Source organism: Citrus sinensis, chromosome 3 (assembly GCF_022201045.2).
Source record: "Citrus sinensis cultivar Valencia sweet orange chromosome 3, DVS_A1.0, whole genome shotgun sequence".
Classification (NCBI taxonomy): domain Eukaryota; kingdom Viridiplantae; phylum Streptophyta; class Magnoliopsida; order Sapindales; family Rutaceae; genus Citrus; species Citrus sinensis.
The window spans coordinates 36,041,903-36,057,466 of record NC_068558.1 but is presented as its reverse complement, the minus strand read 5'-3'; the positions used below and the strand labels follow the sequence as shown (position 1 = coordinate 36,057,466).

General features: G+C 33.2%; 1 pseudogene; it reads right to left on the bottom strand.

Annotated features, from left to right (window-relative positions):
- Positions 1-5,205: 5,205 nt before the first annotated feature.
- LOC127898713 (uncharacterized) lies at positions 5,206-15,029 on the bottom strand (annotated as a pseudogene).
- Positions 15,030-15,564: the final 535 nt, after the last annotated feature.

Genomic DNA, 15,564 nt, shown 5'->3' with positions numbered 1-15,564 from the left:
AATGACATTGATTTTCTTTCTTCTTTAGGATACAACAATAGCACATTTTCAAAAGATATGGAAAATGATCAATAAATCAATCAATTGTAACTTTGGGATGCTATTAGCCTTCCTATGGTTCCCTTATCAGTAGGCCTCAAGCTTAAGAGAGCAATTGGAAACAAACTTTTCTAGTTTCTTAAACAGTAGATAACAAGGAGTGACAACTAGATTATGAAAAGATACACAGTAGAATGCCTCAGCATGCAACCAAGAATCAGACATAACACTGATGTAATATTGCAGTGGATATGATTAAAAAATTGGCATAGTGAAGAAAGTTTTTGAGGTTCCCCTCTAGCCATTTGCTTCGTCAATGTAAAAAGCTCTGGGTAATAAATGAGGTCACTCAGAATCCTGTTAAAAGTAGTTCCTCTTGTTCACATATAGTATAATTGCATCTAATAACAAGTATTACATAATACAACTATAAAACAGAAAATTATTGACAATTTTCACTTATGGTTTGCTGCTTTTCTTTTTTTAGAATAAGTTTCTTTGACATTTTGCATAGCAACAAATATAAATTCTTAGCACGAGTTAAGTCTTCAAAGAAACAAACTATTCTTATGAATTAGGAATAATGACAAAAGTCGTGTAATTTTGAGATCGTGTACTCATGCAATTGTGTATTACAGGAGGTTGTGTAATACATGAAGGTTGTACAACACACGACTGAAGGTCATGTAATACATGATTGAAGGTCTTGTAATATTATAGAAAGTCATGTAATAAATGACTGAAGGTCATGCATTACATGAAGTCATGTGTATTACATGACCTTAAATCGTGTGTTACATGACCTATCACAACCGAATTATAATTTGCGCAACTTATTAATTTTTCACCATTTCCACGAAGCAAAATAGCTTCAGAATTTGTTTTAAATATTTTATGAGAAACCCACAACCAATTTAATTTATTTTTTCAATATAAAACCCTAATTTTTTTACTTTTCCCTAAATATCAAAACTCTAACAACTAATTAAAAGAAAAGAACTACTTACCTAAATAAGTCAAATTCCAACGATTGTGTAGCAATTGATCAGCTCTCGCCGCTGACTGTGCAGCAACAAAGTAGTCTTCTCCTTCTCTAAACTCCAGTTCTTTCCTTTCTCCAAACTTGGTTTAGCATGTATGGAGTTAATTGCAGCAGGTACACCTCCGTACTTCAAAACTTATCTCAATACCCTAAAATTTGATTTTGCCAAAATTTTCATCAATACCCTTTAAAAGCTGATAGAAAATTACTAAGCTATCCTCATTTTAAAATATTTCAACTCAACGGACAACACCTCTCCCCCCTCTACTCAAGCAAACAAACACCCATATCTGCTGCAATTCCCTCCATTACCTTTACTCAAACAAACAAACACTCATCCTCCATTCTCATACATGCTAAATCGAATATCAACTAGCATCACCTCTGCAATTCGCTCACCGGCATCACCTCTACTGAAACAAACATTCATTCTCCATACATGCTAAATCGAACTTCAACACGAGCAAATTGAGCTTGAGAAGGGGAAGCTGCCACAACTGAGAAAGAGAAACCTAGTTCATCACTACATAATCGCCGACGAGAGCTAATCCTTTACTGCAAAATGGTCAAAATGTAACTAGTTGAGGCAAGTAATTCCTTGTAATTAGTTTTCTTGTTGATATTCAAGAAAAAAAAATAAAAAGTTAGGGTTTTATATTGAAAAAATAGATTAATTAGTTGTGGATCTTTCATAACATGTTCGAAAACAAATTTTTAGTTGTTTTACTGCATGCAAATTGTGAAAAATTAATGGATTGTGTTGATTATAATTTTATCATGTAACACACGATTTGGTCGTGTAAGGTTATGTAAGATTCAAGGTTGTGCACGATTACACGACATTCATGTATTACACAATTACACGACCTTTAATTCCAGATTGAAGAGTAAAAAGTTCATCATCTCTCCAGGTGTGTTCTGTAATTTAATTTTTTGTTTCTTGTCAATAGAATATACACATTACATTTAGTTTAATTAGGCTCACAATAAATTTGAATGGTACAGATGCCTTTACCTTGTGGAATGTCATTATTTAGAAAGATCCTTAATTTCTAATTATAAGTCATGGTAAGTCATGGTATGTCTAGTTATGAGTGGAAACACTTTAATTTGGTCACTGCAAATGGTGTTCTTATGTGTATAACATTACATTAATTTCCTATAGTTGATATTTTTTTTTCTTAATTGATTTCTTGGATTAATTATATGTAGGCATTCCTCATGTATGCTTGGGTAGAGGAAGAAAGCACTTTGAAGATAAAAAAAAAAAGCTTTTTAAATGGCTATAATATGTTTAATTGCGATGTTCATTAGTGTATCCTATTCAAATATTGATAAATTTGTGCACTAATAACTTTTGTTATTTATACTAATTAATCTAATCATTTCTCAAACTGTCAGATGTGCAAATTTAGTTTTTTTTTCTGCAATTTATGAACATACGATTTGGTGTCATAAAATGTCAACGAAAATTATTAGAAAAAAGAAGTGAAATTAAATTGGAATCTAAAAAAATTCCACATTATCATTGGTTTGAATTGTAACTAGTGGCATACAATCATATGTCTTAAGCGTGAATTTTATTGTGATTTCGAATTCTGAAATATCTATATCAATAACTTGAGCTATCTTGTCCACCAATTCGGCATATGTTGTCGATCGTGGTATCATTATCCATTTAGCCCTAGAACCTTTGAACTCATACTCCTCATTTTGCTCAATTCATTCACCATTGAAGAGAATAGGCACACGTACCAAAACCATATCTGATGATACAATAAAAACAATAATATCAAATTTCATATACAAGTAACTACACGACCTACACGACCTACACGACTACATTACTTACATGACTTACACGACCTACATGACTATATTACTTACATGAACTACACGACTTACACGATTATATTACTTACACGACCTACATGATTAATTACATGACGTATACGGTATCAAAAGGAATGCACGACATGAAACATTTTCGCCATAAATAAATTATATTGCTGAAAAAAATAATTAAACAACCTACATTGCATATATTTCTACATTTAAGAAAAAATGGTGAAAATAAAACATTATAATGTGAGGAAAATTTCTAAATTTTTCCAAAAATTAAAAAACTTAAAACTCAACAACATTAACATATCTTATTGGGTTGTTTAATAAGTAATGCACCTCATTTCAGTTAAAGAAAGAGTGTGTGTTAAAGAAATGAATATATAATTGTATTTGTGTAAGAAGTTATGAGAGATTTTGAGAGATTCAAGGAGATTTTGAGAGAATTTTGGCAGTAAGAAGAGATTTTGGTGAAAGAAATATGAAGACAATAAAGTTGAGTGAATTTGATGTATTTATTAAGGACATTTCAGACTTTACTCACATTTGTTAGGGTATTCATGAAAACTAAAAAGAAAGGGGGTATTTAAATAATTTTAAAACTATTAAAGGGTATTTAATTAAAAACCCCGCATATATGAGTCATGTTTGAGCCTTGTCAGCATTTTAAGTTGAGAATACTTTAGTAATTTCATGTGAGTTTTTAGAGGGTGCGCCTCGAATTTGCGAAAACGGTGCGTTTTAAAACGGTCACTTTTACTTTTTTATTTCACGTGTTTGAGAAGACCGGAGCTATTTCTATGTACATGTTTCTTTTCCTTTTTAATTGCACGTGTTTGAGAAGACTGAAGCACGTGTTCCTCTTCGTTTCAACCCAACACTCAACACCTCACTTCAATTCATTGCAAATCTGCAAAACGCTACCTTGTCATAATCTGTTTAGTAGTTAGCAGGGCTGTTAAATCTTTAGAGGTTGGCTTCAGTTAAGGCTTGAAAAACCGTATCACTTGCTTATTTATATCTTTTTTCGTATGTGTAGATTTTGCCAGTCCCAGGATGAAGAGTCCGAGTGGAGTGAAGAAACTTTTGTTGTACTGGAGTAGAAATTAGCAGTTATAGCATTCTTATATAAAATATGCATATTCCCAGCTAGTTTGGGGAAAAAAAAGGTTTTCAAAAACTTTCCTCAACAATAACATATATGTTGGATGATTGACTGATTGCAAATTCTCTGGGGGTATTATGTGAGCTTTGTCAGTGCCAGCTGTCGCGTGACTGTCGTGACGACAACAGAGGCATCGACCGAGTGATGGCGATGGTCCGTCGGCTGGGGCTCGTCGTCATCTTTGTCGGCTATCCCGTCGATGATTGAGAGTAAAGAGAGACTGAGAGAGAGAGTTTGCGAGTGTGTGAGAGACTGAGAGTAAAGAGAGACTGAGAGAGAGATTATGCAAAGAGAGATCCTCAAAAGCAAAGGTTAAACGCAAGGTTAAACGAGAGAGATTTTGCAGGTGTGTGAGAGACTGAGAGATAGATTTTGCGGAGAGAGATCGTCAAAAGCAAAGGTTAAACGCAAGGTTAAACGAGAGATATTTTGCAGGTGTGTGAGAGACTGAGAGATAGATTTTGCGGAGAGAGATCGTCAAAAGCAAAGGTTAAACGGTGCGTTTCAATTCGGGGTGTAATTCGAGGTTTAAAATCAGGGGAAATAGCTTTTTCCTTTAGATAATTCTGACAGTACCCCAGGGTATCTACCGCAATTGGCTGCTTTACGTTTGGGAGTCGTTGATCACCCGAAGAATAAATTTTAAGTTCCAAGATCCAAATGATGTCAAGAATATGACGATATTGGAATGAAAAAGGAGAAAGAAAGAGGGGAAAAAACAAAAAGATTGAATTTCACATATCATGCCAAAAGAATATCGCCGCCCTTGTTTTCCTCGTTGATGTTCCTTTCCTTCAATGGAATACATAAGTTTAAAAGAGAAAAAAGGTTTGGACATGAGCATAGATGAAAACTTATGTGTCACCTAAATTTTGAGCATTATAATCAACAAATATACGCATTGTACTGTACTCTTAGCCTCAGCGTCTGCTAACTCTGGTTCTCAAACAAGGTTAGGCAGCCCATTGAGTATGAGTGCATAAGACAATTTCACACTGAGCTTCAAGCTCTTCCACAAATATACGGCTCTTCTTATTATTGGATCAGCTGAAAAACCTTCTACATAAGCACTTATGGCACTCAACAGGCTTGTGAATTTCTCCCCCTAATCCTGTAGCAGTCATGATTTAATTTCGGCTCAAAAAGGATTCACATAGTCTTTGTAATCTACCCTTAAAACCAGATTTCTTAAAAGTGCAGAAGTTCTGATACTACGCAAGAAGTCAAGGACTACACAATCCATTGTAATTTTTGTTAAACACATAGCAAATGCCAAGAACCAACAAGATAACCAGTACAAAGGTAGCAGGAGCTTATGAAATTTAAGCGCACTACAGCTTTAAATGGCAAAGGAACCTTCCCAATTTTTTGAGATGCTGTCAAAGTGCGATGGTGAAACTCATAAGGTCAAATCGATCTTCAGCTAAAAGATGAATTCATTGACCTTGTAAGTATGCAAAATGTGTGTAACTTATAATAGTAACTAGACACTTTTTCCAAAATTATGGCACTGCTAGATTTCAGGAGATTGGCTTCAGTATCCTAGTGCATGTGTAACATTCAATGTCCATCTGGCTCCATGAAACTGATCTAAGAAAACCCATAAAAGACCATAATTCAGACAGGACTCAAGACTGCTGGTTAACAGGGCAAAAAGCTTTAACATGCAATTAGTAAACATGACATAGAGTGACTAAATAACTAACATCCCTCGAGTGATTAGGACAAACCTCTGGTTTTTAAATGCAATATCTCCAGTAGTAAATGGTACCCTGTAGAATGGAAGATCACAGCGTGGCAATGCCTAGCATAATATAAATTCTAAATATCAAATAAAGCTGGTACAATATATGTTCTAGGCAATCAAAATCATGAAATTGGCTATACTATCTCATCTAGAATGTCATGCAACATAACTCAAGAGTATTCATATTGCAAAAGTAGTAACTTCTTGTTCGTAGAAATTTCCAGCATCAAGTAAAAGTAGAAACCATCAAGGTTGAGTTGAATAGGTGATATGGAAGGCAGCACTTTTGGCGACAAATTATTGATAGATAGAACGCTGTGTACCATTAGGAAACAACATTGTTGCATAACCTTAACTTATGAATTACACTAAGTAGAATTTGAAAAATATGATGAAATTACTAGAAAAATTAAAAAGATCACATTTAAACAAGATAACAGGTGGAAGAAAAAGCAATAATAATTACCAAGTTCTTGCTTAGAACAGCTTGATCAGCAAAAGTAATCAACGCCTGCATGAGATAAAGGAATAAAAGATTTTGAACCATGATTTTACTATAAATTGTGATCATAAATTTAAAACACACACACACACACACACCATTTTGATTGTATGCCATCAGGATCATTTAAAATTTAATCAAGTAAAAGCAGCAAATATCAAGCTGAATCAGAACCGACTTAAAGCCAATGTATTGCAACTGGCTTTTGGGTTTAAATTGTCAAAACATAAATATGATAGACACTTAGATCCATACTGCATAACCAGTAAATGTCTGTTTGTCACTGGGGGTATTTTTCTATCCAGCAAGAATCCTAACCACATCATTAAGCCTGGATGACCACATAAATTCAAATATGGAGGCCTTAATTGGAGACTTATTGTCAACTAGACTAGAACAAGCACCAACAAGCTCCATCTATTGACCCAATTCAACCCACTCGCCAAAAAAAGGAAGAAAATGAAAATATATATATATATAAAATCCTGATTAATGTTATAACTAGTTAATTCTACCTTTCTTGTGCGTTCCTCCTCAACTTGATAAACACATTGCAACAAATTCTCCAATGATCCTGCGCATGAAAGTGTGAGCAAGTCAGGATATCAAGAAAAAATTATTTCAAGGACTGGCAAGAGAGTTAAATATAAGGAAAAAAAATGGCACTAAAATGCTCAACTAATCTGTAGTAAAAAAGATTACCCAAAATTCAATCAAAGGGCTAGTTTAGAACCAATACACTTGTGTCGTAGAGTTTGATTCATGGATATGCTATGGTCTAAACTTTCCAATGTACCTAATACTATTCCTTTCTTTTCTCAAAAGATTTACCAACCTAAATAGAAGAAAGTAAATTATTGTATTATCCATTCTAGGCCTCTAGCAGTAAGACAAAAAGGAGATATACAATTAAACTATGCTCTAGGGGTGCATTGAAACTCAAATTTCAGATGTTGATGGAAATTTTCACCAGCTTCATGTTATCAAGAATGCAGCTATATGTACACCTTGCTCCCACATTTCAGAAAAAACATTCTACATTACATACCAACATACCAAATTTAGTAATCAGTTGCACCGCACAAACATCTCCAGTCCCTTCAACTCCTGCATTTATAAAGTAAAAATGCATCAATCAATAGAATTTAAGGCTTGCTTGGATCTTGAAATATATAAGTGAAAAAAGAAGTTAGTTATTAACATATTAAAATTTGCTTCCTTTCTGAAGCAATCCAAAGCAATCGTTTCCTTCCCTCACTCGTTCCAAGACTCAAGTAGTGCCTGAATGTGATCATATCTTACACGTGGAAAGATTCAAGCTTTAGAGATAACTAAGAAGCACGTCAAGATATCAGAAGAAATTGAGAAGCTTGGCTTCCATCAAAATTTTAGTTTCAGAAAGGGATTTGAAGGACCAAAAATTATAAAACTCTCAAGGACTTCAAGCTGCAGCAGTGCTTTCTTATGGCTTTAGGATTTTGCTTTAATCATGCCTTAAATCTTTTTCTTTCCTTTTCTTTCCTCACCTCCTTCCAGGAGTTATCTTTGGTAAATTACTTTCTCCACTTCAAATAATTATCAAGCAGCATCAAAGAACATATAGACTACAAACATCTATTTTGAAGAAAAAAAGGGAAAAACAAGAAATATAAAAAGTACAATTGACTAAAGCACTCTAGTTCAAATATATGATAAGAGGTGAATGATTAATCCTTTGCAAGCAAATTCTAGGACTCAATGTTTCATTAATAATTTCATAAAACAAGCTACATACTTTTTCTATAAAAGATGATTATGGTGAACACAGAAAACTGCACCATATATAGAGAAATAGCAATTTGCTGAAATAAGACGTTAATGCCAGACTGAAATTGGTGGACAAAACCTTTAAAAAAAAAAAAATATTGGCGGACACAAACATGTTGTAGTCTATTTGTTGCAAATAGCATTGCCTAACTCATCATTTTCAACTTATAAATAATGCATGAGCAACTGAACAATCAAACTTAATGTAAATTGCAATATCGAATGAACTTTGGCATTCAAATGGAGAGGACTTCAAGCAGTAAATTACTTCTATGACATAATATAGTAGTACCTAGAATATTATCAGCTTTGTCACCCACAAGAGAAATCACATCAATGAACCACGAAGGTTTCAGTCTCCGTACTTTCTAGCAAAATCCTCCATCCCAAATGAAGCCATGCTGAGCAACCAAAACCATAAACAAAAAACCCAGATTAATAAGAGGAATATACATGTATCTCTGTGTGTGTGTGTGTCTTTGTTTGAGAGTGTTTATGAGTGTGTGTGTAGATAAAGACACATAAACACACAGATAGAGATGGAGATATTATTTAAAAAGAAAAACCAAATTTTGTTAGGAAGCAGAAAGCAAAAACAACCAAGAAACTTCTACAGAAAAAGCACAAAAGGAAAGAAAGACCAAAAAAAAAAATGGTTTCACACTCTAAATCACTAATCCTCAAAGGCAGCTTTTTCAAAAAATAATCTTTTATGCTCAGACATAACAGTAGGCAACTTCTCAGAAGCACAAAGTTTACAACTACAAAATTTGAAAATAAAAAAAGATGAAATGATGATGGTTTACAATACAGGTTAAGTTTAAGGCTGAAAGGATGCTACTTAGATGTCAAGAAAACGATGCAAGATGCGAGATATACTAAAATTATTTCAAAAAGATGATAATGATGAGGATAGTTTAGAATTCTGGTTAGTTTTAAGTCGAAAGCAAGCTACTTAGATGTCAAGAAAACAATGAAAACAATGCAGGATGTAAGAAATGTCTGAGCATAAAAGAAATAGAAGTATGACCAAATGCAAATCCTGAAAAGAAAAGGCTTTATTTCAAAATTTTGCTTCAACAACAGACAGCTTCACAAACCAAATTACCCTATAACTAGTGTTATTTCTCCTCCGACCCACAAAACGATACATGTAGCCTCCAATAAGATAAGACAACACCTCGACAATAACAGTGTCTAGTTGCACTAACATTCAACAGCAATATAAAAGAAGCACAACTCCACCCCTGGAACATTACATACTTATCCAACAACTAACAGAAAAACACAATTTGAAACACCCAATGTTCAGTTAACAATCTATTCAAAAATAAAAAAGTGTTCAGTTAACAATAAAGAATGACAGCCATAATTTATACACATCAATGCTATGATTAAAGCCAAGATTGTGCACTCAAAGATTATACTTCATACGGGTTCTAGGGTGATCTTACGAACTAATACGTTGGGGCCCAAGCTTCAAGTATGAGTTACGCCTCTTCCTTTAAGCTGATTGTGAAATATGGCCACAGAACTCTCTACAATTAGTATTCATAATTTATCAGAGTCTGATGAATAACCTCCATTCATTAGTCTCGGGTGAATAGATTGTCAAATCAGAGTCAATTAAGAACTGCTTTGCTCACCACAATATCCGTAAGTATAAGCCAGAAGCACCTGAAGTCATAGAGACATAACCAATCCATGAGTGATTCAGGAACAGAGGTCCCGAATTCACCAATTTCATTACCATGACCAGAGGGATTAATAAATTATAAACTGCCCAACAAAGATGAGGTTGCACAAGCCTAAATGAGGATGGGATGTCACTAAACAACTCTAGCCTTCTGAAGCTATGGTAATCAAGCTGATCAGATAACTCCAGCAAAAGCATTAAACTGACATGATCTATTGAAAATTTCTTTCCTTTGGCAACTGGATATAAATCCTCACTTCCATTTATATCTTTAAAAAAGGAGAAGAGTAAGATTTAAGGGGAAAAAAGAAGTAGCATCTTGTGATAAAGAAGACCGCAAATTCTTTTTCACAATTAAATAAAATTACTCTGTATGATTTTCTAGTCATTTATACTTTATTAAATAAAAAAATTTATAAAAGTTTTGGGACAAGATTAAATTATTATTTATCGAATTGAAGAGATTTTTACTTTTTACATAGGATCCAAATCGGGACAACAATTTTAAATAAATTCATCAGAATATTTACGTTGTACCATGACTGATATGACAATACAGATGGAAAAGCTTTGAGAAAATACATCTGAGGCCAGCTGGACACAAAAACATTTAAGTATAAAAACAATATTTCTGAAAGACAAATAGAATTTAAAATAGAATGTAAACCAGCTTATACTGACCAAACATAATGCATTTGAGGGAATTAAACAGCAATTGACAAAACCAAGAATTAGATATAAAATGTACCAAAACTTTTTAGCTCACCATCATGATCGCACATGACCTGAAAGGAGAAAAAAGGAACAATAAACTGATAAAAAGAACTCCAATAAAAAATGAGAAAAACAATTATAAATATACGATAACAAAAAAATTGTATAAATGGCACAGCAAAACTGTGAAAAAGAACATTATTTTGCTACAGTTCAACTCAAAAGGAATGAGTTTCCTATTTCCAAATAAAATCCCAAATGATTTTTTTAATCTGTTTCTGAATTCGTTTAAAATGGCCTACAGAGTTTCACCTAAAAGTCTGAAGCATATAAAATAGCCTTTTTTCCATGAACTCTTACATTATTTGTATGATATTATATCTATGCACATCCTAAGCCAAACTAAACCTATGATCTAAAGGAGATAGGTGACATATTTTAGTATGGACACAAGCTGTAAAACATGACAATTAAAATTTGAAAGCAAAGATACAGGCATAAGCATTCTAGTTTGGGCTTTTGTAATAAACAAACGTCTGCAATAAACTGCTATTTATATTTTCACTTATAGAAGAATCATATAACGTCAAACAATAATCAAGCAAGTATTTGAAACTTTCATAACTTTTTATACCACCCTCATGTTTTAGGGCAAATCTAGGTGCATGCATCTTCCTGAAACTATCTACAGACGTGTCCAAAAAAATAACAAAGTTACACCTATTGAATGCTTGTTTTTGGTAAAAAATCTTTAATCTTTACATTTATCCACCACTAATCTCTACCAAGCACTAGGAATACCAAGAGATTGTGTTAGTTTGACTACTGCACAGCTGGAATAAAATCTTCTACATTATAAAACCACTCAGAGTCAGAAGTGGACATGCAATTCTGACGATGCTTGTTTAAAACATTAACATAACCTAAAGTTTAAATAGAAACTTGAAACACAGACATACAAGATGGAAAAGAAAAACATACCACCACATGTGAAGGGATAAACTCCAAAACATCAATAATCTGCAAGTAAGAGAACAAGCAAAAATAACCCTAGACATGAGAAACTTGAACTAAAATTCAAGGCCTATCGTACGGCAGAGTTTCACTAAAGCAAATTGAATTTTGCATTAAATACCAATCAAGATTTATAAGCAGCATGATTATATAGTAAAGATATCATCATGAGATTCCCCAGGTAATTCTAGTCAAAATATAACAAATACCTATGGTTGCATATCAGTTTATCAACAATCCATGTGCTCTAGATTCATGATACTATATTAGAAAATTAGCTCTCAGCATAGCATTAGAATTTCAAGCCTGAATATATTTCTCTAAACTAAAGAAAATGATTATGCTTACTAAAGCCTATTCATAAAGGGAAACAATCCCCGTTGCCATGAACCTCTAAAAGTAAACTCACTCACAAGAGATAGAGCAGAAAATATAGTTAGAACCCAATCCCATTGCCATCAGCATGTGACAGATGACCATGATGCAACTTTGCTGCTTTCAATCAGAAGAAGAAAAAAATAATGAATAGGGGAAATTATTTTACTACATTCCACAAACGTCAACAGAAAAGTAGAAATATCAGTAAAAGAAAGCGAAGGATTAACAAAACTATAAAGTCTAATAATATGCACCAGATAAACAACACAAAACCATTAAGAAACTCATTCATGAATACAACCACAAAGAACAGATTTTTCAAATTACAAATTAATCATCATACTCCTCTGCTTAATTCATCACATCAGTTTTTTCTGTAAACACTTCCCTAACTTGCCGTCACTCCACAACTATCAGCCCCTCATACAACTCATAGGCATTAGTGACACAGCCACCACCCCCCTTCCACTAGGGATGAACTAATACACTTGGCAACTTCTACCAAGCCAACTACATTTGTGACTCAAATTCATGAATGACATGCTCAACCAAAAATGGTCTTGTAACTTTCACAAAAAAAATATTATTACAACAAAGCAAGCTGTGAGTTGTAGAATCTTAACCAAACGAAGAGGGGGGGGGGGGGCAATGAGTTGATTTGTTGAATAACATGTTACTTGATTTCAGTTTCAAGGATTAAAAAAGGAAAAAAACAAGATTCAGGTTCTATGATTTTCAATCTATTGATAACCAAGTCATGCAATCCAAACCATAATATGCCTTAATAGACCAGGATGGATATATAGCCGGCATGTTCAGAAGACATACAAACCACAGCTCAATATTCTGTGCACAAATCCAACCCTACAAGTAACACTAAAAAGAAAAAGAAGAAGAAAGAAAAGAAAATTAAGGAAACCTTCAATTTCAAAATTAATAAACCATTTGGCATAAATCAAATCAAGAATAGTTTCACATAACCAGTATCTTGTAGTAAGCTCTATAAATGATTGATGTGCCATCAATAAGCATTACTCTACCATTGGAGGGTGCCTCTACAGATAATGTTTGTTCACTACACTTCAAACTTCACTGGATCAACTGCCTCTACAGATAATGTTTGTTCACTTTTACAAGTAACTATACTGTGAAAATTTGCATGACCAACTCCATGAACATTTGTAATCAAATTATTAGATAGACTGCAGGAGCCCTAGGAAAGAAAAACCAAGTCCGAGAACATATCAATCAATAGCCCCATGTTGGTTGCCTCCTCAGAAAAAATGGAGAAAAATAAACTTTTAAAAATCTTTCTTTCTTTTTTCAGAAGAAATTAGAGAAACAATTATTAATTAAAAGAAAAAAAGAGTGAATGATCAAGATGTGGAGAAAACTTTGGAAAAACCTTAAGAATCACAAAGTTATCCATTTACAGCACAAACTGAACACTGAATAATCATTAAACATCTTCTACCCTGTGTAGACTAAACGAGGCACACATATCACATGCTATCAAGATGAAAAAAGACAGATACTATTAATCTAAAAAAAATCATATAGCATCAGAGAGCTACAATGAAGCAACTTCCTATTCCTATTTAAAACATTAAAAGAAGGCTCATAACACTAGCAAGAACTCTTCCAATGCTTACGAATTTTGTTTAATATATAGTTTCAAGAGTTACCTTTGTGAATTGGGACGATGAGAGACGGGCTAGATCGAATCTCTTGATATTAAATAAGGTGTTTCCAGTTCTTTGAGGCTTTGAGAAATCTTTTCTAAAGCAATTTAAGCTTCTCCAGAAGGAATGGATGTGAAGATTCAAAGACTGCTGATATGCCATTAATCTAAGCAATTAGACTATGGAATCGCACAATGAAAGAGACTTCAGGGTTGCAATAACCTGAAATTCCAAAATCAGGCCGCAGATAATAAGAAAAACATAAAAGTTATGGTAAATACCAGCACAAAAACCAAAGGGGTTGGTTGAGTGGTAAAGATCCCCTGGACTCAATCCTTTAGTAGGGTCTGGCAGTATTCCCCAGTTTAGAACTCAGTGAACATAGTACAGTCGTGGGATTTCGGGGTACTGGGGAAAAAAATGTTTATCATCCTCTCAAAAACCAAGAAGACGCAATAAAAAGGCAGTGAAGGACAAAGAAAGAGGAAGAAGCTTTACGAATGGGCTTCCAGCAACAAGAACCACAGAAAAGCAAGAAAAACAAGGGTGAAAATTTTAATTTTGTTTTGTTCAAAAACCCAGAGGAGGAGAATTTCATCAAATAAAAATAAGTCAATACAATCAAACCCCTCAGAACTTTAAGGGCAGATAAGACCTGCATAGCTCCATTAATTTACATATAGTTAAAGGCATAAATAGATTACCCAGAGAGAGACACTTGAGAAATTATGGAATGTACGTACCAATCTCTTAAATTCACAATCATGTAGCGGATCAATCATGACACGAAATGGTAAATGCAAGATAATAAGCAAAAGCCTAATATATTGCTGCTACCAAGTATCTAAAAGAACAAAAAGGGGAAAAAAGAAAAAAGAGTCCCAAATTGAGCCGTTATTTTCATTTATCAGGAAGCAGACCAACTAAAATAAGTGTTTTAAAAAATTTTCCCCTCACTTTCAATTCTAATTTCAAAAATTCAGCGCCAAAGAGATAGAATTTCAAATGCGTTTGATTCTTCTCTACTCGTTAATGCCAATAAGCAAATCAAATTTCACAATACTAAATTGAAATAAAGTATTAAGAATAAGAAAGACCCTAAATTCTTTTCCATTTATATTTCTCAGTGATTCAACAAAAATGAGTAAAATTACTGCAAAAATCAAATAGTTCAAAAGAAACAATAATCAAACAAAAAAATTTGTTTAATAAATGTAGGAATCAAAAGAAAAGAAAAAAAAATCCAGATGATCACTTACATGGAATTTAGCAGAGCGCTATCGAGTGGACTGTTGCCCGCCAAATTTCTGTTATTAGTAATTTGCGCTCACCAAAAAGTTAATGTCAGTCAACGGACCTTTGTGTGCAATGACACATAATTTAATTTACTCCTCAAGATCCCTTAAAATTCGATATAGGAGCCATAAATAATATACTTAACTAATTTATAGGACATACAATTTTCATTAACTAATTTATTTAATTTTAAATGTTATAAATAACTTTTAGATATATTTTAACAAGATTAAGGGATGTGTTAAAATTAATTTTTTAATTTTAGAAGTGATTTTAGTTTACAAGAATATTGTGAAATGTGTAAGATATTTTCATTGACAAAAATATATCACAATAATGTTGCGTTTACTTTTTGGATTAAGGAATCAGAATCCAAAATCGGAATCGTGAATGATATTTACTTCGCAAAATATAGGCAAGAATCGGAATCGAAATTGTGGACCCACCATAATTTAGGAAGGCCGAATGGAAGATTGTTTCTCATGAGGGGCTGGGAATAAGTCTCTCATTCTCTAAATTTCTAATTTTACCCCTATTTACATTTCAATATTTTCAAAATACCCCCTTCAATAATAATAATATATTATTATTATTAATTATTACACTAATGATAATAATAATATCATTATTATTATTATTCT